We start from the raw sequence: 23360 nt of genomic DNA, 5'->3' as shown, positions 1-23360 counted from the left end.
GAAAATAAAAAGTTAGTGATGATCAGTACATGAAGGAGTGTAAAGGAGTAGTGGAAAGAGATGTCTAACCACGTTGTAGATGGTAGGCAGACCATAAAAGAATGGGAAGATGTTGGAGCCAGAGGCCTCCCAGACCCATTCCCAGCTTTCATGGGCATACTGAGCAGGAGAGGAAAAAAAGAGTCTTTATAATAAAAAGAAATGTAATATGGTATGGAGTCTTTGTTTTTCGTTTTTTTTTTTTTTTGCAGTTTTTGGCCGGGGCCGGGTTTGAACCTGCCACCTCTGGTGTATAGGGCTAGCGCCCTACTCCTCTGAGCCACAGGCGCTGCCTGGAGTCTTTGTCTTAATGTAGCCCCCTGACAACAGGCATACAGCCTGTCCTCCTCTCCCCACAGCTGGAGGTCTATGATCCCCAGTCCCAGCCCCAAGTCTAGTTGTAGTTCTGGTTCTCAGGAAAGGCCTTACCTGAGAGGGCAAGGCCATCAGTAGCCCCAGCACCCCTCTACAGAAACCAGCATCCAGTAACCCCACCACTGGCAGCATCTGGGGAAGGGAAATGAACTTGGCACCCAGGTTCTGTAACTAGACTTCAGCATCATTCCCGGTGCCTGGAGCCTCATTTGGCAAATTCCCAGTCCCTTTGGACTCCAGACTTGCCTTGGTGTGACTAGTGTCATCAATAAGTCTCTTCCATCGAAAGCAACAGAAAATGCAACCAAATTGGCATAAACACTGTGAGTTTTATTGGCTCAAAAAATGAAACTTTAGGCCAGATGTGGTGGTTCATGCCTGTAATCCTAGCACTCTGGGAGACTGAGATGGGTGTATTGCCTGAGCTCACGAGTTCAAGACCAGCTTGAGCCAGAGCAAGACCTCATCTCTAAAAATAGCTGGACATTGTGGCAGGCGCCTGTAGTCCCAGCTACTTGGGAGGTTGAGGCAAGAGAATCGCCTGACCCCAAAAGTTTGAGATTGCCGTGAGCTATGATGCCACAGCACTCTATTGAGGGCAACAAAGTGAGACTCTATCTCAAAGAAAAAAACAAGAAACTCTCTACTGGTAGAGTGGCCTTAGACTCAACCAATGTTGTTGGGACTGTTTCTCTCTATTTCTCAGCCCTGTTTTCAGCTGAGTTGACTTCATTCATATCCAGGATCCTTCCAGGCTCCCGCCCTCTGCCAGCAGCTTCCAGATTTTATCTTGGCTGTGGCACCTTCAGCCCTACCTTAACCCACATTGAAGCACCAGTGGGAGGGGGACGCTTGCCTCTCTCCCAGCAATCCCAGAAAAGTCTCCCTGCATTTCATTGACTATTCACTGGGTCATGTGCCCATCCCTCACCCAATCAATGTGGTCTCTCTCTCTCGGAGGACGGGGGAGAAGGAGTGTTGATCTTTAGTGAAGTGGGGAGTCATATGTTCCGGGCGGGGAGCAGAGGTGGAACCCCAAAGATCATGTGGCTGAGACCAGGAGAAATAAATCTGGACTGGAGCCAGAGGGATACGCTACTGCAGATGGGAAAGTAATAACCTCCTACAGGAAAATTTATAATCCCATAGCCTGGCCTAGAGTAACTCAGCCAAAGAATTATAATAAATAATAGTCCTTGATTGAAGAATGCTTTCCATCTTCTTTCCCATTCTGCAAAATACATAAATAAATGGTTAAATCATATCTTTATGAGGAAATGAAAATCAAAGATGTATGAAACATAATTAAACCATTGAAGCATATGGGAGCCTGATGATCATGATTTTTCTATATAATTTGTTTCAAGATTAAAAAAAAAGAAAAGTAATGCTATTTACATGCTTCTTCAAAATAACAGAAAAAGCAGGATAAAATTAGGGGAAAGAAAGCAGAGAAGAATGCCTTAAATTATGTCCATTATCAAAAATCCATTTTAACAGACTCCAAAGGCTGAATTCCTTTTTGGTAATGCAACTTTGCTCTATCAAATATTTCCTGAAAGTGGGTCACTGGCTCAAACTCAAAACCGTTTGGTCTTAGATTTAAAAGAAAAAAAGTTTTATGCAGCAATTGGTCCCATATGAATTTTTTAAGCTGGCTTTTTAAGTTAAGCCAATATTTTTGTCCATCTGAAGGAATGCATCAAATATACATGTTTACAAATCAGCTTTCCAAGCAATGTCTAAAATTATTAAAGAAACATTTCATTTAGTAATTGTTCTGCCCCTTAACTATTCCCTGCTAAGCATCTTGGGAGAGGAGATTGGAGGCAGGTTTTGTTCTTTTTCTTAAAGCCTGAGAAACTGGGGCTTTCCTGCATTTCAAAGCACAAAGGCCTATTATTCAAGGAAAGGGGCTGAGGAGGCAGAGCAATTCAATTTTGTAGGCCACCATGTACTTCTTCCTTTCTCCTGCCAAATCCAGGCTCACACCAATCCCAAGTGGACCGCAAAGGGGCAGCCCTCTGTGAAATGTGAAAGCAGTCGAGGAAAAAGAAAATGGGGCCAGCCAACAGCCACGTTCTTCCGAGGGCCTGGGCTGTGCTGGGAATCTGCTGGCTTACTACCCAGCCAGGTCCTTTCCACCTCCCTGGGCTCTCCCCAGAAAGCAAGTCACTGACTGGGCCACTCTTTCTAGGTTGGCTACATCTCTACCTTCATTACTTCTCCACCCAATACAGTGGAATTCGTCTTTCCTGTTCTGAGAGATCTCTCCTCAACCCAGTCATCCTAACTCATTTTGGTCATGTCTAGGGGCCCTCCTTGGTTCCCTGAAGGCTTTAAGCTTTTGAAAACCAAGCCCAGAAAGAGTCTTGTGTTGCCTTTTCTTCCCCAACTCAGTATGCACAAAATGGCCCGCTTGCTTAAATGGGGAGATGGCATAAAGGTGAGATGCTCAGAGGGGACAAAATTAGTTCTTTTTAAATACATAACACATTTATATCAGTGTTTTAGAATTATTACCCTGCAATGCCTGCATGCGCCTGTTTAATCTTCCAGGGAATCTTGTGAAGTAGACATTATTCTTCCCATTTTACAGATTAGAAAATTGAGGCTCGCATCAACTCACATAGTGCCAGTTTTTGAACTCAGGGTTTTTGGTTCTGAATTCAAGGTTCATTCCATCATACCTCAGCTTGTCCCCCACAAGAGAGAGAGGGAGAAGGGAGTATGTCAATGTGGGAGGTATGTTCCAGAATACTGGTTTAGGGGATGTGTGTCAGGAAATTACTTGGGCCAAGAGATACTATTAAGCCGAGATGTGAACACAAGGCATAAGCATTAGTTCTCAACCGGCAACTTGCAAGGACCAGAATGGATGGTAGGTAACAAGGCAGGGTAAGGAATAAACCACGAGACAGTGTCCAAGAAAGTAAGGGGTTAACAGGTGCACACCAAAGATGGAGTCAAAAGGCCCAAAGTCAAGGCCACATATGCAGGATTTATCATTTCCTGACTATGAGAGACAGGTAAGGCATGCAGAAAATTAAAACCAAAGTGTCCCTCAAAATTCTGATCAGGTCAGGAATCCAGGGAGTCATGGAAGTAAATCAAGGCATCAGCAGTCAAGAGCTAGAATTATATTAAGAAAAGGTGTGTTTGCCCTTTAGTTGTCCTCCCTCCCTTTAGTTTGTCCCAGGGGACAAACTCAGAACCTGCAAAGTGGAGCAGGATCATGATTATGTGAGGAGTGGACATCCAGGGCAGGAATGGGACGGCAGAGATTAGAGAAAGTCCTCAGACTCAACAGCCATGTCACTGTGCACATGGAATCATGTTGTTTTTAGCTAGCACGCCTTCTTCTGATATTGAAGCCCAATACCAACTCATGAATTCAGAAAAGACAGGCTGGCAACTAGCCAGGCTGGGATTCCCTGTGGCAGTGATTGGCTCAGGGGTGCATGTGACCCAAGGTGGGCTCATCGGCGTCAGTCTTGGCACTTTCCTGGAACTATATGTTAAAGGGGCAACTTGGTCGGCTGGGCTTGTAACCTGGAAGAATAAAAGCTTGGAGCTGGGCGGTGCCTGTGGCTCAGTCGGTAAGGCGCCGGCCCCATATACCGAGGGTGGTGGGTTCAAACCCAGCCCCGGCCGAACTGCAACCAAAGAATAGCCGGGCGTTGTGGCCGGCGCCTGTAGTCCCAGCTACTCGGGAGGCTGAGGCAAGAGAATCGCTTGGGCCCAGGAGTTGGAGGTTGCTGTGAGCTGTGTGAGGCCACGGCACTCTACCGAGGGTCATAGAGTGAGACTCTGTCTCTACAAAAAAAAAAAAAAAAAAAGCTTGGAGCTGGTGATATCCATCCGGACCATCTCCTGGGAAGAGCTTGCCTGAGAATAAAGCCAACAGAGAAGGAAGTGGGTCTAAAATACAGGGAGAGACCAGGACAGAGTGACACTGCACCCTAAGAGTGCTCCTTGAGGCCCTGGATCTAATCGTGACAAATTCATCCTTTTGATGAATTTGATGGTTTTCAACTTCTCACTTAAGTGAAGCAATAAATTCCTTTTTTTCAATATCTGTCACTTTATGAAAGAATCCTTGCTAATTTACTGTGAATAAAAATGTGCTCTGAATAATGAAAATATGGACAAAAGCCCTGAAGGCACTGCACTGTTTGTGGAGTTACACGGGGCCTGAGCCCTCGACAGGCTGCCACTCAGCACTTCCTATCCGAGCGCTCTCGTCACAGAGTCTAGCCCAGCTGCTCATTGGCTAAGGGAAGCTGTCTTTAAGACCCAACAAAAAGATGGAGAGGTTAAAATTCCAAGATAATTCTCTTCAATCAGCGAATATTCACTGTGGGTACGCTGCACATAAATTCTGAACAATGTTAACTCCTCATACTAAAAAAAAAAAACAAAACCCAAAAAACACATGCTGATTCCAAAACCTAATTATTCACAGTATGCTGTATGAGGCCCACACAAAGAATTTTGCACAGACACCATCTCGGTCGAATATGTGCTTAAAATCTGGGGATTTTAAAATTATGTCTACAAATGATCTGGCATTCCTCCTTTAAAAGGTAGAACTTAATTTACTGTGCCTTGAAAAGGGGGCTAGCATTACTGACTCACTTCTAAGAAAGAGAAGGTTATGCAAATGATGCTTTGTGACTTCCATTGGTCTGTGGCCCCAGAAAACCGCATTGTGAGGAAGCCCAGGCCACGTGAAGAGGACACACACGGGTGGTTACAATAGTCCCTGCCAGGCCCTCAGCCAGAATCAAGCAGGAGGCGAGTGGGTACACAAGCCTTCAGCTGACTTCAGCTCCGGCCTGTGAGTCTCCCAGTGAATGTGACCCCGGGCATTGTGGCACAGGGATAGCCATTTTGCTTGGCTGCCTGGATTCTTGACCTCTGAGAGATCATAAATGATCTTTACTATTTTTAAGCTACTATGTTTTGAGTTTGTCACACAGCAATAGATAACTAATGTAAAGCAAAATAGCAAATGAGGATTAGCTCCAGTGCTAACTGATCAACTGACAGTTGTCTGGCGATGGTCACATCAGAGCTGCGATGGAATTATTAATACATGAGTGATGTCCGCCTCGAGCCTGGGAGCGGGAAGAGAGTACTTGGGTTTTTCATTTGCCAACCCTGGTCTAAGACCACTGACTACAGATCCAGAAGAAAATGTTTAAAGAGAGGGCCGTGCCTGTGGCTCAGTGAGTAGGGTGCCGGCCCCATATACTGAGAGTGGCGGGTTGGAACCCAGCCCCGGCCAAACTGCAACAAGAACAAAAAATAGCTGGGCGTTGTGGCAGGCACCTGTGGTCCCAGCTACTCGGGAGGCTGAGGCAAGAGAATCGCCTAAGCCTAAGAGCTGGAGGTTGCTGTGAGCTGTGACACCACAGCACTCTACCAAGGATGACAAAATGAGACTATGTCTCTAAAAAAAAAAGAAAAGAAAAGAAAATGTTTAAAGAAAAAGAGGAAAAGGCAGGTCGAGAGGGTAGCAGAGCACAGGACTTCCCCAAAGTCTTGATAGTGAGTTAAACCTGGGTGGTAAGATATTGGACAATTTGAAATCTTTTTTCTTTTTGCTTTTATTTTCCAATTTTTCTACAAAGAGTGTGGATGACTTACAAAACAAACGCACCAAAATACCAAATAATTTAAAATAAGAAAATGTAAAAGTAAAATCGACCCTGTGCAAGGAACTGCAAAGTACTTCCCACACCTTCTCTCTCTGATTTCATTCTTACGGTTTATGTGAGAGGCACTATTGCTATTCCAGGTTCAAAGATGAAGACATGAATGCGTGAGGCCATGTAATGAGGACTGACCGTGGAGTTCAGTTGAATATGTGTATATGCACTTACCCAGCTACCCTCATACAGACTCCACTATAGGGCTGCGCTTGCTGGCAACTATTTAAGGCTCAAAACTTATATATGATCACCCTTCACTCCCCATATGTCCTAATAATTCTCTCTAGTCATGTGGTAGATTGCAAAAAGCTTGGCTATAATGTTTTGGGGCTCCTTCTTTTTTTTTTTTGTAGAGACAGAGTCTCACTGTACCGCCCTCAGGTAGAGTGCCGTGGCGTCACACGGCTCACAGCAACCTCTAACTCTTGGGCTTACGCGATTCTCTTGCCTCAGCCTCCCAAGCAGCTGGGACTACAGGCCCCCACCACAACACCCGGCTATTTTTTGCTGCAGTTTGGCCGGGGCTGGGTTTGAACCCGCCACCCTCGGCATATGGGGCCAGCGCCCTACTTACTGAGCCACAGGCGCCGCCCAGGGGCTCCTTCTTTTAAGAAGTAGATTCCCATTCCTCAAATCTGAGTTCGCCTTGAGATATGCTTTGACTAATAGATAAGCTAGAAATGTTATGTAGCAATAGCTAATTGATACACCTTGAATTTACAAAGTGAAAGAAAATCTCAAGTCGTTAAGATGCCTGTGCTGGGCCAATGTAACAAAGAAAATATTAAAGTAACTCAATGTGGTATGAGCCCTGTTGCATCTCCTTTCCTAGTACACAGAGCAAGCCCAGATTCCGTGCACAGAAAGTGCTTATAGAGTTCACACTTCCTTCCAAATAGACCAAAGGTTTCTTCTTCTCAAAACAGATCTATATGCAATTGAACAAATACCAGTGAGAAAGTGCCGAAGATTATGCAAAAGAGAATGTCAAGAGAGCTCTTTCTGCATAAAAGCAAGGAATTGTTTGCATAGAAAAATGTGCACTGAAACCAATTAATTTTTCTCCTTTGCTTCTTACAGTACATTAGGTTTTCCTTCCAAGCTTTACTGACTCATGAAACATATTAACTGTGGCAGGCTGAGTTTCAATTAAAGACAGAAGGCAAGGGTCATTTACCTACAACTAAATGCTTCTTCAATAATAACAGACTTAGGAGCAAAGGGAACTTGCTGCCAGGAGGATGTGACAATTTGTGCCTGTAGCTGTCATTTTTATTCATACACAAACATCTCTGGACCAGAAAATCGTATTAGCTCAAGACATGATACGGAACCCCCTCTACCAGGCAGGCGAAGTTTCCTGTATGTGGGTAATTCCTTATCAAAATTAGCAACCCTGATGGAAAGAAAAGAAAAAAATGCTTCTTGACAGGGTGATTTAGCATATTTTAGTTTTACAAAATACCAGGGTGAAAACCACAGAGTCATCAGATCCTTAAAATACAATTATAGTATATTTTTTTAAATGCTTTTTCTTACTCTTGGAAAGGGGGAAATGCGAACAAAAATAAAGCCATCAGACCCTCTGGCATAAAGCTATGTAACTCAATAAAAGCAGGACCACCAATAAAAATACTGCAGGGATGTTTGGGCTTAGATGATGGCAGTCCTTTCCAGGAGAAAGTGTCTCACAGGGAAAAGAATTCAGATGCTATCATGGGACTCCTTCCCAGAAGGTCACTTTGCATTCCCTACTTTCTTTGAAATACTATCCACATGACACCGTCTCAGCCTTTCCTTCCTCTCCATTTCTCAGATTTCTTGGCCCATTCCCTTGGTTGATTTCGATCTCTTGGCCCCTTCTAATTCCTCCTTGCATTTTTCTGCCTTACCTGATACACAAAGAGCATAGCTGCTACTCAAATCACAGCCCTGCATGTCCCGGGTGGTCGGTTGCACAAAGAAAGAATGCTTTCTCAGACAGGTCAGGTTACCTAGCATTTCCCACGTCTTTCTTTTCTGAAAGATCTCCCTCTGTCTCTCTCTCTTTCTCACAGACACACACACTTTCTCTCTCTCTTCCACGGTCCCTCCTTCTTTCCCTCCCTTCCTCTCTTGCTCAAAACATCTGATCTGTGATAAAAGTACAAGAGTGCCTTTGGTTAATATTAAGATGGAGTGAAAGTAGATTTATTCATAAGCAACTTTTTGTTGTTGTTGTTGAGACAAAGTCTCGCTATGTCACCTTGGGTAGAGTGCCATGGTGTCAACAGCTCACAGCAACCTCAGACTCTCCGGCTTAAGCGATTCTCTTGCCTCAGCCTCCCAAGTAGCTGGGACCATAGGCACCCGCCACAATGCCTGGCTATTTTTTAGTTGTAGTTATCGTTGTTTTAGCTGGCCCAGGCTGGGTTCAAACCCGCCAGCCTCAGTGTATGTGGCTGGCACTGTAACCACTATGCTATGGGCACCAAGCCCCTTATTTTATTTTATTTTATTTAATTAATTAATTTATTTATTTGAGACAGAGTTTCACTTTGTTGCCCCAGGCTAGAGTTCAGTGGCATCACCATAGCTCACAGCAACCTCAAACTCCTGGGATCAAGTGATCTTCCTGCCTCAGCCTCCCCAGTAGCTGGGGCTACAGGCTCCCACCACTGTTCCCAGCCCCATAAGCAACTTTTTTTTTTTTTTTTTTTTTTTTTTTATTAAATCATAACTGTATACAATGATATGATTATGGGGCATCATACACTCACTTCATAAACCATTTGACACATTTTTATCACAGTGGTTAACATAGCCTTTCCGGCATTATCTCAGTTACTGTGCCAAAACATTTATATTCTACATTTACCAAGTTTCGCAAATACCCCTGTAATATGCACCACAGGTGTGATCCCACCGATTCCCCTCCCTCTACCCACCCCCCCCTTTCCCACTTCCCCCTGTTGTTAAGTTGTAGCTGGGTTATAGCTTTCATGTGAGAGTCCCAAATTAGTTTCATAGTAGGGCTGTGTACATTGGGTATTTTTTCTTCCATTCTTGGGATACTTTACTAAGAAGAATATGTTCCAGCTCCATCCATGTAAACATGAAAGAGGTAAAGTCTCCATCTTTCTTTAAGGCTGCATAGTATTCCATGGTATACATATACCACAATTTATTAATCCATTCGTGGATCGATGGGCACTTGGGCTTTTTCCATGACTTAGCAATTATGAATTGGGCTGCAATAAACATTCTGGTACAAATATCTTTGTTATGTTGTGATTTTTGGTCTTCTGGGTATATGCCCAGCAGAGGAATTACAGGATTGAATGGCAGATCTATTTTTAGATCTCTGAGTGTTCTCCATATATCTTTCCAAAAGGAATGTATTAATTTGCATTCCCACCAGCAGTGCAGAAGTGTTCCCTTTTCTCCGCATCCACGCCAACATCTCTGGTCTAGAGATTTTGTGATATAGGCTAGTCTCATTGGAGTTAGATGATATCTCAAAGTAGTTTTGATTTGCATTTCTCTGATGATTAAAGATGATGAGCATTTTTTCATATGTCTGAAGGCCGTGCGCCTGTCTTCTTCAGAGAAGTTTCTCTTCAAATCCCTTGCCCAGCCTGCGATGGGATCCCTTGTTTTTTTCTTGCTGATGCGTTTGAGTTCTCTGTGGATTCTGGTTATTAAACCTTTGTCAGAGTTATACCCTGCAAATATCTTCTCCCATTCTGAGGGCTGTCTGCTTGCTCTGCTTACTGTGTTCTTAGCTGTGCAGAAGCTTTTTAGTTTGATCAAGTCCCAGTAGTGTATTTTTGAAGCTGCTTCAATTGCCCGGGGGGTTCTCCTCATGAAATACTCACCCAGACCAATTTCTTCAAGGGTTTTCCCTGCATTCTCCTCTAGTATTTTTATAGTTTCATGTCTTAAGTTTAAATCTTTAATCCAATGAGAGTCTATCTTAGTTAATGGTGAAAGGTGTGGGTCCAATTTCAGTCTTCTGCAGGTTGCCAGCCAGTTCACCCAGCACCATTTGTTAAATAGGGAATCTTTTCCCCACTGAATGTTTTTAATTGGCTTGTCAAAAATCAAATAGCGGTAAGTAGCTGGATTCATCTCTTGGTTCTCTATTCTATTCCAGATATCTACTTCTCTGTTTTTGTGCCAATACCATGCTGTTTTGATCACTATCGATTTGTAGTAAAGTCTGAGGTCTGGTAGTGTGATTCCTCCTGTTTTGTTTTTATTTCTGAGTAATGTCTTGGCTATTCGAGGTTTTTTCTGATTCCATATAAAACGAAGTAATGTTTTTTCAAGATCTTTAAAATATGACAGTGGAGCTTTAATAGGGAGTGCGTTGAAATTATATATTGCTTTGGGTAGTATGGACATTTTGATAATGTTGATTCTTCCTAGCCATGAGCATGGTATGTTTTTCCATTTGTTAACATTTTCAGCTATTTCTTTTCTTAGAGTTTCATAGTTCTCTTTATAGAGATCTTTCACGTCTTTTGTTAGGTAAATTCCCAAATATTTCATCTTCTTTGGCACTACTGTGAATGGGATAGAGTCCTTAACTGCTTTTTCAATTTGACTGTTGTTGGTGTATATAAAGGCTACCGATTTATGAATGTTGATTTTGTAACCTGAGACGCTGCTGTATTCCTTGATCACTTCTAGGAGTTTTGTAGTAGAGTCCCTAGTGTTTTCCAGATACACAATCATATCATCTGCGAAGAGCGAGAGTTTGATCTCTTCTGACCCTATATGGATACCCTTGATCGCCTTTTCTTCCAATGGTGGCTAAAACTTCCATTACAATGTTGAAAAGCAATGGAGACAATGGGCAGCCTTGTCTGGTTCCTGATCTGAGTGGAAATGATTCCAATTTAACTCCATTCAATATGATATTGGCTGTGGGTTTGCTGTAGATAGCCTCTATCAGTTTAAGAAAAGTCCCTTCTAGACCAATTTTCTTGAGTGTTCTGATCATGAAGGGATGCTGGATATTATCAAAAGCTTTTTCTGCATCAATTGAGAGAATCATATGGTCTTTGTTTTTTAATTTGTTTATGTGCTGAATTACATTTATAGATTTACGTATATTGAACCAGCCTTGAGACCCTGGGATAAAACCAACTTGGTCATGATGTATAATTTGTTTGATGTGTTGCTGGATTCTGTTTGTTAGGATCTTGTTGAATATTTTTGCATCTATATTCATTAGTGATATTGGTCTATAATTTTCTTTTCTTGTTGGGTCTTTTCCTGGTTTGGGGATCAGGGTGATATTTGCTTCATAGAACGTGTTGGGTAGTCTTCCTTCTTTTTCTACATTTTGGAACAGGTTGAGTAATATAGGTACTAATTCCTCTTTAAAGGTTTGGTAGAATTCTGACGTGAAACCATCTGGTCCCGGGCTTTTCTTTTTAGGGAGGTTTTGTATAGTTGATGCTATTTCTGAACTTGATATGGGTCTGTTCAACATTTCCAATTGATTCTGGTTAAGTCTTGGAAGGTGGCGTGCTTCCAAGTATCGGTCTATTTCCTTCAGATTTTCATATTTCTGAGAATAAAGTTTCTTGTAATATTCATAAAGGATTTTTTGGATTTCTGATGAGTCTGTGGTTATTTTGTCTTTGTTGTTTCTGATTGATGATATTAGAGATTTTACTCTTTTTTTCCTGATTAGGTTGGCCAGAGGTTTATCTATTTTATTGACCTTTTCAAAAAACCAGCTTTTTGATTTATTGATCTGTTGTATTATTCTTTTGTTTTCAATTTCATTTAATTCTGCTCTAATTTTGGTTATTTCTTTTCTTCTACTGGGTTTGGGGTTGGAATGTTCTTCCTTTTCCAATTGCGTGAGATGTCCCATTAAGTTGTTAACTTCCTCTCTTTCCGTTCTCTTGAGGAAGGCTTGCAGTGCTATAAATTTCCCTCTTAGAACTGCCTTTGCAGTGTCCCAGAGGTTCTGATAGCTTGTGTCTTCATTGTCATTTTGTTCCAAAAAATTGGTGATTTCTTTCTTAATCTCATCTCTGACCCAGCTATCATTCAGCATAAGGTTATTTAACTTCCATGTTTTTGTATGGGTATGCAGATTCCTGTTGTTACTCAATTCAAGTTTTATTCCATGATGGTCCGAGAAGATGCATGGAATAATTTCTATTCCTTTAAATTTACTGAGGTTAGACTTGTGACCTAAAATGTGATCAATTTTGGAGTAAGTTCCGTGGGCTGATGAGAAGTATGTGTATTCAGTTTTGTTGGGATGAAATGTTCTGTAGATGTCTGCTAAATCTAAATATTGGATGGTTAGGTTTAAATCTAAGATTTCTTTGCTCAGCTTCTTTCTGGAGGATCGATCCAACACTGCCAAGGGAGTGTTGAAATCTCCAACGATTATGGAGCTGGAGGAAATCAAGTTACTCATGTCTGTTAGAGTTTCTCTTATAAATTGAGGTGCATTCTGGTTGGGTGCATAGATATTAATAATTGAGATCTCGTCATATTGAGTATTACCCTTAACAAATATGAAGTGACCATTCTTGTCCTTCCTTACTTTTGATGGTTTAAAGCCTACTGTATCTGCAAATAAAATTGCAACACCTGCTTTTTTCTGATTACCATTTGCCTGAAATATGGATGACCATCCTTTCACCCTGAGTCTGTATTTGTCTTTTAAGTTGAGATGTGACTCTTGTATGCAACAAATATCTGGCTTGAGTTTTTGTATCCAGTCAGCTAACCTATGCCTCTTTAGAGGACAGTTTAAGCCATTCACATTGATGGAGAGTAAGGATAAGTCTGGTGGAATTTTGGGTATCGAGTTTTTCAAAGGTCCAGTGGACATTTTTAATCCTTTCGCCAGTGTGGAAGTTGGAGTTTGATCCGAAGTTTCTGATTGAGTTTACTTTTGTGGTATAGGATTGGGTTGGTCATTGTGGAGGATAGGTCTGAGAACATCCTGAAGAGCTGGTTTACTTATGGCAAATTTTTTCAACATATGAATGTCATTGAAGTATTTAATTTCTCCATCATAGATGAAACTCAGTTTAGCTGGATACAAGATCCTGGGTTGAAAGTTTTTTTGCTTTAGGAGATTAAAAGTTGATGACCAGCCTCTTCTTGCTTGAAAAGTTTCAGCAGAGAGATCTGCAGTTATTCTAATATTCTTACCTTTGTACGTTATAGTTTTCTTTCGCCGGGCTGCTTTGAGAATCTTCTCTTTCATGTTAACTTTAGTGAAGCTAATTATGATATGTCTGGGAGATGACTTATTGGGGTTGAATCGTGCTGGGGTTCTGAAGCTGTCTGCTATCTGAATTTCAGATTCTCTAGGCATGTCTGGAAAATTTTCTTTCATAATTTCATGTAGAAGGGCCTCTGTGCCCTTGGCTACCACTTCATCAGTCTCCGAAATTCCTATAACTCTTATGTTATTTTTTTTCGAATTATCTGAGAGCTCTCTGAGTGAGTGATCCGTTTTTGCTCTCCATTTCTCTTCCTCTTTGAGAGATTGGGAGCGTTCGAAGACTTTATCTTCAATGTCAGAAATCCTTTCTTCTGCTTGCTCCATTCTGTTACTGAGGGATTCTACTGTATTTTTCATATCTTTGAGGGCTGTAAGTTCTTGTTTCAGTGTGTCTAAGTCTTTGGTGGTTTTGTCTTTAAATTCGTTAAATTCTTGAGACAGTTTTTGAATTTCTCCTCGAATTCCTAATTCCATTTTATTAATCTTGTCTGCAAACCAAATTCTGAATTCGACTTCTGACATCTCAGCCAGTTGTTTATGAATGGGATCTTCAATCACATCTGCCGTATCTTTTCTTGGGGGGGTTGATCTATTCTGGTTATTCATGTTACCAGAGTTTTTCCGCTGATTCCGCCCCATGGTTTACTCCCTTTGGTTTTTCCCCTGGGGTTTTATCGAGGGCCCGTACAGTGTTGTGGCCTGAGAAACTGGGGCCCTGTCTGGTGTGGTGGAGCAAAGTGGTTCTGTCTTGTTTTCAGCTGGTTTCTGTTCGATCCTATTGCAACTTCTACTCTGGCTTGAAGTCTCAGCTGTGTGGAAAAATCAGCAATTAAGTCACCCCGCCTGCCCACCTCTGGCCCCAGTTGGAAAAGGAGAATCAAACCTTCCTACAATCGCACACCCAGGGCACCACCTGAAAAGTCCTCAGTCTATTAGCCCAGTTCAAAAGGTCCGAATCAACTGTCTCAATCGGCACTTGTCTCGGGTGGAAGGGTTCAAGAGGTCTCTGGGAACTGGATCACAGTGGCCTGGTGACTCCTCTGACACAGCTCACCCCAGTGCAGCGTGGAGTCAGGAGGAGCCACCCAGCAAACAGAGCAGTCTGGGAAGGTTGACGTCTCCTTCCCCACTTTGCCCCTCCGTCAGACCCAGTCACTGGTATCTCTGCAGATGGCTAACCCAGTTGCCTGCAGTGAACAGACACTCCAGGGGTTTGCACCTGCCTGAATCGCGAGGAAGTCTGCCAGGCCCCCGCAGACTGCCGCTATCTAGCAGGAGGAGATGGGGCCTGACCTCTTTGAGTGTTTGATGCAGGTGATGGGAAGGAGGTGTTCACTCAGGCTTAGCCCCGTCCCTGATGCATGCTGCTAACAGAACAGAACAGAACAGACAACTTTGTGAGGTTCTGTCTCTGTTCCTGTCGTCGCCTACAGGAGATGGGCTGTTTTGAGTTCAAACGTCTTTGCTGTAAAGTCTCCATTTTTTTTAATGGCTGAATAGTATTCCATGGTATACATATACCACAGCTTGTTAATCCATTCCTGGGTTGGTGGGCATTTAGGCTGTTTCCACATTTTGGCGATTGTAAATTGAGCTGCAATAAACAGTCTAGTACAAGTGTCCTTATGATAAAAGGATTTTTTTCCTTCTGGGTAGATGCCCAGTAATGGGATTGCAGGATCGAATGGGAGGTCTAGGTTGAGTGCTTTGAGGTTTCTCCATACTTCCTTCCAGAAAGGTTGTACTAGTTTGCAGTCCCACCAGCAGTGTAAAAGTGTTCCCTTCTCTCCACATCCACGCCAGCATCTGCAGTTTTGAGATTTTGTGATGTGGGCCATTCTCTCTGGGGTTAGATGGTATCTCAGGGATGTTTTGATTTGCATTTCTCTAATATATAGAGATGATGAACATTTTTTCATGTGTTTGTTAGCCATTCGTCTGTCGTCTTTACATCCTTCGTATTAACCTGGATGGAAGTGGAAGACATTATTCTTAGTAAAGCATCACAAGAATGGAGAAGCATGAATCCTATGTACTCAATCTTGATATGAGGACAATTAATGACAATGAAGGTTATGGGGGGGTGCAGAAAGAGGGATGGAGGGAGGGGGGTGGGGCCTTAGTGTGTGTCACACTTTATGGGGGCAAGACATGATTGCAAGAGGGACTTTACCTAACAATTGCAATCAGTGTAACTGGCTTATTGTACCCTCAATGAATCCCCAACAATAAAAAAAAAAAAAAAAAAGAAAAAAAAAAAACGTCTTTGCTGCTGGAGAATTGCGTCTGAACACCTCTCTGGGTCGGCCCCGCCCTGGAGGCTTCCGGGTTTGTGAGTCACCGGTGGCCTCCTCTGGTTGCCCAGGGAGACAGGGGGTGTGGCCTCAGAATATCCGGAAGTGAGCGTTCTGCCGTTAAAGAAAAAACGGCTGTTGATCTACCTCCAGGGAACTGCTGCTCTGGTGTGGGCACTCAGGCGACCCTTTTCTCCTCTGTCCCGCGCCCCAGAGTCAGCACTGAGCGGCCACAGTTTGTGCTGGGTCCACACCCCTTAAGAGATCCCCCAAGAATCAGAACTCTTGGGGGATGGGCCCCCAGACCCGGATTGGGAGTGGGGCGGGGGGAAGCTAGAGTTTCATTCAGTTTCACGCAATACTACGGTCCAGGGAGGGCTCCTGCACTGCACCGCAGGGAAGTGCCGCCAAGGCTTGATTTCCCCTCAGCAGAGTGCCCTCTCCTCGCTCACGTGTCCCAGAGTCAGCACTGACCTGACGCAGCTCAGGCACTGTGCACTCCCCTCGAGAAATCACCCAAGGAGCCGAACTCCTGGGGGATAGGCGCTCAGACCCCGAGTGAGAGTAGGGGTTCTCAGCTCTCAGCGGGGAGGCCAGAGTCTGATTCAGTCTTGGGCTCCCTATGCCCGGGGAGGGTTGGTGCACTGCACCGCAGGGAAGTGCCGCGAGGCGTGACTCCCCCTCAGCCCGGTGCCCTCTCCTCACTCGGCGCGCCTCAGAGTCAATGCTGACCAGTCGCAACTCGGGGACTGTCCACTCCCCTTGAGAAATCACCCAAGGATCCGAAGTCCTGGGGGACAGGCCTCCAGACCTCAGTGGGCGGGAGGGGAGCGCCGGGGATTCAGGGTTGCTGGCAAAGGATTCCCAAAGTTTTATTCAGCCCTATGTCCGGCAGGAGAACACCACGGCACCCCAGTAGGGGAGGTAAGTCCAGTTTTTAGAAGGTCTCTCCCGTGGAGTGTAGTGGGAGGGGCTTTAATTTCTGCCCGCTTGTTCAATTGTGGGGCTCCAGAGCCGGTCTCATGGGGGAGGGGGACTCCCGTCCGCTTGGTGGTGGATTTTGTACCTTTTGTTTGCGTCCTTGTGATCACAACTTGCCTCAGCGGTGTTGATGTGCGTTCTTCAACCTTCTCTCTTGGTGAGGCTCAAGTCCACCAGGATACTTACTAAATTCCTGTCCCTTAACTCTCCTTCTGGACGGGAGCCTTTGTTGAAAGCTGGCTTCAGTCCGCCATCTTGTCTCCCCTCCCCCATAAGCAACTTTTAAATGGCACCTTCAAATATTTCCCCAGAGTGGTACTAGACATAACTTCTAAAGTATATATGTGGAAATTAAATTCATATCAACAATTACTGAGTGTCTACCATGCCTCATCCTAGGATAGAGACCAATATAAGACTTAGGCTGCTGCCATCAAAGAGAACATGACAAAAATTATGAAGCAAATAATAGCAATTAACTATTTGATAGGAAACCTGGCAGAGATCAGCTCAGCATCACCAATTGGAAAAGAAATTCTCAGGGCACTGGGCTTCTGTTTCTGCATTTTTTTGTTTTGTTTTTTTTTTTTGTAGAGACAGAGTTTCGCTTTATGGCCCTTGGTAGAGTGCCATGGCATCATACAGCTCACAGCAACCTCCAACTCCTGGGCTTAAGCGATTCTCTTGCCTCAGCCTCCTGAGTAGCTGGGACTACAGGTGCCCGCCACAACACCCGGCTATTTTTTGGTTGCAGTTTAGCCGGGGTCGGGTTTGAACCCGCCACCCTCGGTATATGGGGCCGGCGCCTTACTGACTGAGCAACAGGCGCTGCCCTGTTTCTGCATTTTTAATATGGGTATAATGATAAGAATAATATTTGCAATGGGTGTGGCGGCCATGCCTGTATTCCCAGCACTTTGGGAGGCTGAGGAGGGAGGATTGCTTGAAGCCAGGGGTTCAAGACCAGCCTAGGCAAAAGCAAAGCCCTCCAAAAAATAGAAAAATTAACTGGGCATAGTGGTGTGTGCTTGTAGTCTCAGCTACTCAGGAGGCTGAGCCAGGACTGCTTGAGCCCAGGAGTTAGAGGTTGCAGTGAAGCTATGATGATGATGTCACTGCACTCTAGGCAGGGTGACAGTGTAGGCACTGTCTCAAAAACAAAACAAAACATGTAATAACAATAATAACACTTGCTCTGCAGGATGATTGCCATAGGGGCCAAACTAGAATGTGTGTGTGAGTTTGTTTTATTTTGCTTTTACAACTTCCTGTGAATCTGTAATTATTTTGAAAAAAAAGTTAAAAAAAATTTTAAACAAGACTGTCATTGACTATATCTTGCAACTGTGCAATTCGACTTCGATTCCATTCAGGTAGCAATTATTCAGCCAGGTCTGTGCTAGAGAGTTTGGAAATAAATACAAAATGTGTGCTCCTTAAAACCAAAGCACTCGAGGTCTGAGAGAGAAGAGAGATTCAGGAAACACATAATACACTGTGATGCATGTTGTAACAGATAAATAGAACATGTATCCAATCTTATGTAAGAGATGAAATAATCCAGCCAGGGGCACAGGAGGGAGGGAGCAAAGGAAGGAAAGAAAGAAACATCAAGCGATGCTATGGAAACATAGTGGATAGTAATATGAGTATTATTAAGTATTATTTAATGAGTATCTCATTAAAGCTCCTCTTTGTACCAGTCACTATATTAGGCACTTTACAGAAATATTCTCATAAATAAAGACAGGAAAAAGGGTTCCCCTTCGTGAAAACATCCTACTCCATTAACTATGAGTTTTGCTTTGGTGGCTGCCAGGTTTAATGTCCTGGGCACAGGGGTGGGAAACCTGTGGCCTTGGGGCCATATGTGGCCTTCTGGATCCTTGAGTGTGGTCTTTTGGCTAAATACAAATTTTACAGAATACTTTTAATAAAGGGATTTGTTCTGTGACGTTTGGATTTGGTCATGGGGTGTACTCAGGGATCTGGAGGACCATATGCAGCCTTGAGGCCACAGATTCCCTCCACTCACACCAGGGGAGACTAAGAGTCAACTACTCCGATGGAGGAGAAAAGCAGTGAATTAAACATGAAAAGTAATGGGTTCTCATCCTGCTTTGCAATTGTGGGGCTCTAAGGATGTCCCTTGGCTCTCTGAGGTCCTCAGATTCCCACACCTAGGAAGTGGAGATTTAATACCAGATTGATCTTGCAAGGTTGTTGAGATAAAGAGTGTGGAAAAGGCTTTACACTCAATCTGTCAAGTGTTCCTCAGGGAAAGGCCCAGGCTGGAAATTTAGGGACCAGGAAGGCAACATATTGAGCAAAGCAAACCTGTGAGGACTCTGCCAATTGTTGTATCCGTTAGCTATTGCTGCATAACAAATTACCCAACAACTCAGTGGCATCAATCAACAATAGTATATTACTTTTCACTATGTCATGGGTTTCCTAGGTACTTTTCCTGGTGGTTTGGCTTTAGCTCACTCACATGGCTCCATTCAGGCTGGGTAGGGCTCATTTGGGATAGCAGGGCAGATACTACTTGTTGGCTAATGTGGATGGATGCTGCCATGTAGGAAATTGGGCTCCTTGCTGCCAACCTTGAAAAATTAAAAGATTTGGCAACACTCATAGCTCAGTATGTAGGGTGCCGGCCACATGCACCAAGGCTGGCAGGTTCAAACCCAGCCTGGACCAGCTAAAACAACAATGAAAACTGCAACAACATAAAAAAATAGCCAGGTGTTGGGCGGCACCTGTGGCTCAGTCCATAAGGCGCCGGTCCCATATACTGAGGGTAGCAGGTTCAAACCCGGCCCCGGCCAAACTGCAACCAAAAAATAGCCGGGCGTTGTGGCGGGCGCCTGTAGTCCCAGCTGCTCGGGAGGCTGAGGCAAGAGAATCGTTTAAGCCCAGGAGCTGGAGGTTGCTGTGAGCTGTGTGAGGCCACGGCACTCTACTGAGGGCCATAAAGTGAGACTCTGTCTCTACAAAAAAAAAAAAAATAGCCTGGTGTTGTGGCGGGTGCCTGTAGTCCCACCTACTTGGGAGGCTGAGGCAAAAGAATCACTTAAGCCCAAGGGTTGGAGGTTGCTGTGAGCTGGGACTCCATGGCACTTTACCCAGAGAGACAGTTGAGAAAAAAAAAGAAAAAGAAAAATTAAAAGATTTATATGTGAGAGAGTATGTGTGTGTGTAGTATAAATATTTGATATTTAAATATTAACTTAATATTTATTATTAAATTAAATTTTTCAATTAATTTTTATTCATGGAAAACATTGTGTGACTCTACAAAAATCAACTGGATTTGGGCCTTGGTCTACCAATTTGTAACGTCTACGTAATGTTTTCAGCTGGTCCTTACTTTAGTGTCCATTCTATTAGTTTTTCCTCAGGCACACGGGGCCATATCAGGCCACCCAGGTTCTCTTCCTTAGTCCTGTACACTTGGACAGTGGTTCTCAAAGTGCATTCCCCAGACCAGTAGTGTTAGCACCACCTGAGAATTTGTTAAAATGCGCATTCTGGCTCAGCGCCTGTGGCTCAGCAGCTAGAGTGCCGGCCACATACACTGGGTCTGGTGGGTTCAAACCCAGCCCTGGCCTGCAAAACAATAACAACTACAACCAAAAAAAAAATAGGCAGGTGTTGTAGTGGGCACCTGTAGTCCCAGCTACTTGGGGGGCTGAGGCAAGAGAATCGCTTAAGCCCCAGAGTTTGAGGTTGCTGTGAGCTGTGATGCCATGGCACTCTGCTGAGGGTGACATAGTGAGACTCTGTCTCAATAAATAAATAAATAAATTAATTAATTAAATGCACATTCTTAGGCTTCACCCCAGATATGCTGATTCAGACACTCTGGGGGTGAGGCTGGGGTATCAGGAAGGCTTCACACTGGGTCTTAACCCCAGCTATGCACATGGATCTGCCCCCAGAGCTTTTAACTGAAATGGTCCGGGATGCAGGCAGATTTTTAAGTGCTTTACAAATGACTCTAATTTATAGCCATAGGATTTCACTTTGGCCTTTGTTTCTTTCTTTCTTTTTTTTTTTTTGTGTAGAGACAGAGTCTCACTGTACCGCCCTTGGGTAGAGTGCCATGGCGTCACACGGCTCACAGCAACCTCTAACTCTTGGGCTTACGCGATTCTCTTGCCTCAGCCTCCAGAACAGCTGGGACTACAGGCGCCCACCACAACACCCGGCTATTTTTTGTTGCAGTTTGGCTGGGGCTGGGTTTGAACCCGCCACCCTCGGCATATGGGGCCGGCGCCCTACTCACTGAGCCACAGGCGCCGCCCTCACTTTGGCCTTAGAACAAGGGTGCAGGGGAGTAAGTTTAGATGTCTTCAGGAAAATCACAGGAATTAGAAGATTAGGAATGAAACTCACTTCTTCATCTATTTATTTGTGATGGGAACTTCCTCCAGATCTTCCTTCCTTGAACTTCCAGTAGATTGTGGCTCATTGAGTAGGGCACCAGGCCCCATATACTGAAGGTGGTGGGTTCAAACCCGACCCCGGCCAAACTGCAACAAAAAATAGCTGGGAATTGTGGTGGGCGCCTGTAGTCCCAGCTACTTGGGAGGCTGAGGCAAGAGAATCGTCTAAGCCCAAGAGCTAGAGGTTGCTGGGAGCTGTGATGCCACGACACTCTACCAAGGGCAATGGAGTGAGACTCTGTCTCAAAAAAAAAAAATTTGGGGGCGGTGCCTGTGGCTCAGTGAGTAGGGCGCTGGCCCCATATACCGAGGGTGGCGGGTTCAAACCCAGCCCCAGCCAAACTGCAACAAAAAAATAGCCGGGCGTTGTGGCGGGCGCCTGTAGTCCCAGCTACTCGGGAGGCTGAGGCAGGAGAATCGCGTAAGCCCGAGTTAGAGGTTGCTGTGAGCCGTGTGACGCCACGGCACTCTACCGAGGGCGGTACAGTGAGACTCTGTCTCTACAAAAAAAAAAAAAAAAAAAATTTTTTTTTCTAGTCATAGCCCAGAAAGCACAGCACACAGGAATGAATGAAATTCAATGTTTTCCAGAACCTGTCTTATAGAAGTTGATTTTCTTTTTTTTTTTTTTTTTTTATTTTTGGCCGGGGCTGGGCTTGAACCCGCCACCTCCGGCATATGGGACTGGTGCCCTACCCGTTGAGCCACAGGCGCCACCCTATAGAAGTTGATTTTCTAATTTTAAAAAATGTTAGATGGCTGGGCACAGTGACTCTGGAAGGCCAAAGTAGGTGGCTCACTTAAGCTTAGGAGTTCAAAACCAGCCTGAGCAAGAGTGAGACCCTGTCTCTAAAAATAGCCAGGTGTTCTGGCAGGCACCTATAGTTTCAGGTACTCGGGAGGCTGAGGCAAGAGGATCACTTGAGCCCAAGTGCTTGAGGTTGCTGTGAACTATGATGCCAGGGCAGTCTACCCAGGATGACAGAATGAGACTCTGTCTCAAAAAAAAAAAAAATAAAAAATAAAAAATATATATATATATTAGAAAGGAGAGGGAGAGAGAAAGAGAGAGAAATGAGCAGAATATAAACATATAGCAAAAGGGAGGCCCATATGCAAGCCAAAAGAAGCAACTTGGGAAAATTCTGCAAAGGGTATTTAGAGATAATGAGAAGACTGCCTTACCAGGGGCAGAAGGTATGTGCTGGGAAATGGAAGGCGATATAGTCAGACACATGGGAAAAGGGTCTTATCTTGGACACCCTTGAAGAAGAATATAGAACATATTAGTCAGGGTTCTCCAGAAAAACAGAACCAAGAGGATGGAGATATACAGCTATAGGAATGAGCTGGCTCCTGTGATTATGGAGGCTGACAATTTCCAAGACCTGCAAGGTGAGTTGGCAAACTGGAGATTCAGGAGCGCCAATGTAAAAAGGACTACAGGCACCTGCCACAACACCCAGCTAGTTTTCCTATTTTTAGTAGAGCAGGGTCTTGCTCTTCCTCTGGCTGCTCTCCAACACCAGAGCTCAAGCCACCCACTCACCTCAGCCTCCTAGAGTACTAGGATTACAAGCGTGAGCCACCACTTTGGGCCTGTTCTTCCAGTTTTTAAACAGAAGCAAAAAATATCCCTCTACTCAAATATGGGCACCTGCTTTCAAACCTGGGTGGGGGGACAAACAAAATACATTTGACCTAGGGACTTCCAGTCTGCAACTCCATTACAAGCAAACCCCAAGAAGGCAAGGAATTCAGATAACTCCCAGTTTAAGCTCTGCAGGAAGACTAATGGACCCTGGAGTAAAATCCTTATTTCACTCTGGCTCTGTCTCAATCCATCAGCATAACTCTCTTCATGCTCCACTGAAACAGGAACCTGGAGTGACAGGATCATTATCAGCAGAGGAACAGAAAATCTCACCATGGGTCATGAGCTTGCATTCTAGAAATGAATCTAAGGGCAAGATGGGAGGAAACAATGAAAAGGTGCCTCACAGAGGAACAGGCAGTTCAGAAACCGAGCTGCACTGATCAGAGTTAAAGGTATCCACGGAGGGGACAATCAGACACACCAGAACATTCCATCAGCACTCTCAGGTGCTTTCCAGGGTGATAGTCCCTGCTTCTGCTATTTCCTTCATCTCTGACTCATCCTTCCCAGCTCCATCTACTCTGTTTATAGATTAAATATCTGGCGCTGTTCCTCTAAAGAGCTCACTGTCCTTCAAAGCTGGGCAGATGGAAA

This window comes from Nycticebus coucang, chromosome 8, assembly GCF_027406575.1.
Source record: "Nycticebus coucang isolate mNycCou1 chromosome 8, mNycCou1.pri, whole genome shotgun sequence".
Lineage (NCBI taxonomy): Eukaryota > Metazoa > Chordata > Mammalia > Primates > Lorisidae > Nycticebus > Nycticebus coucang.
Note: the sequence above shows the minus strand (reverse complement) of the source record.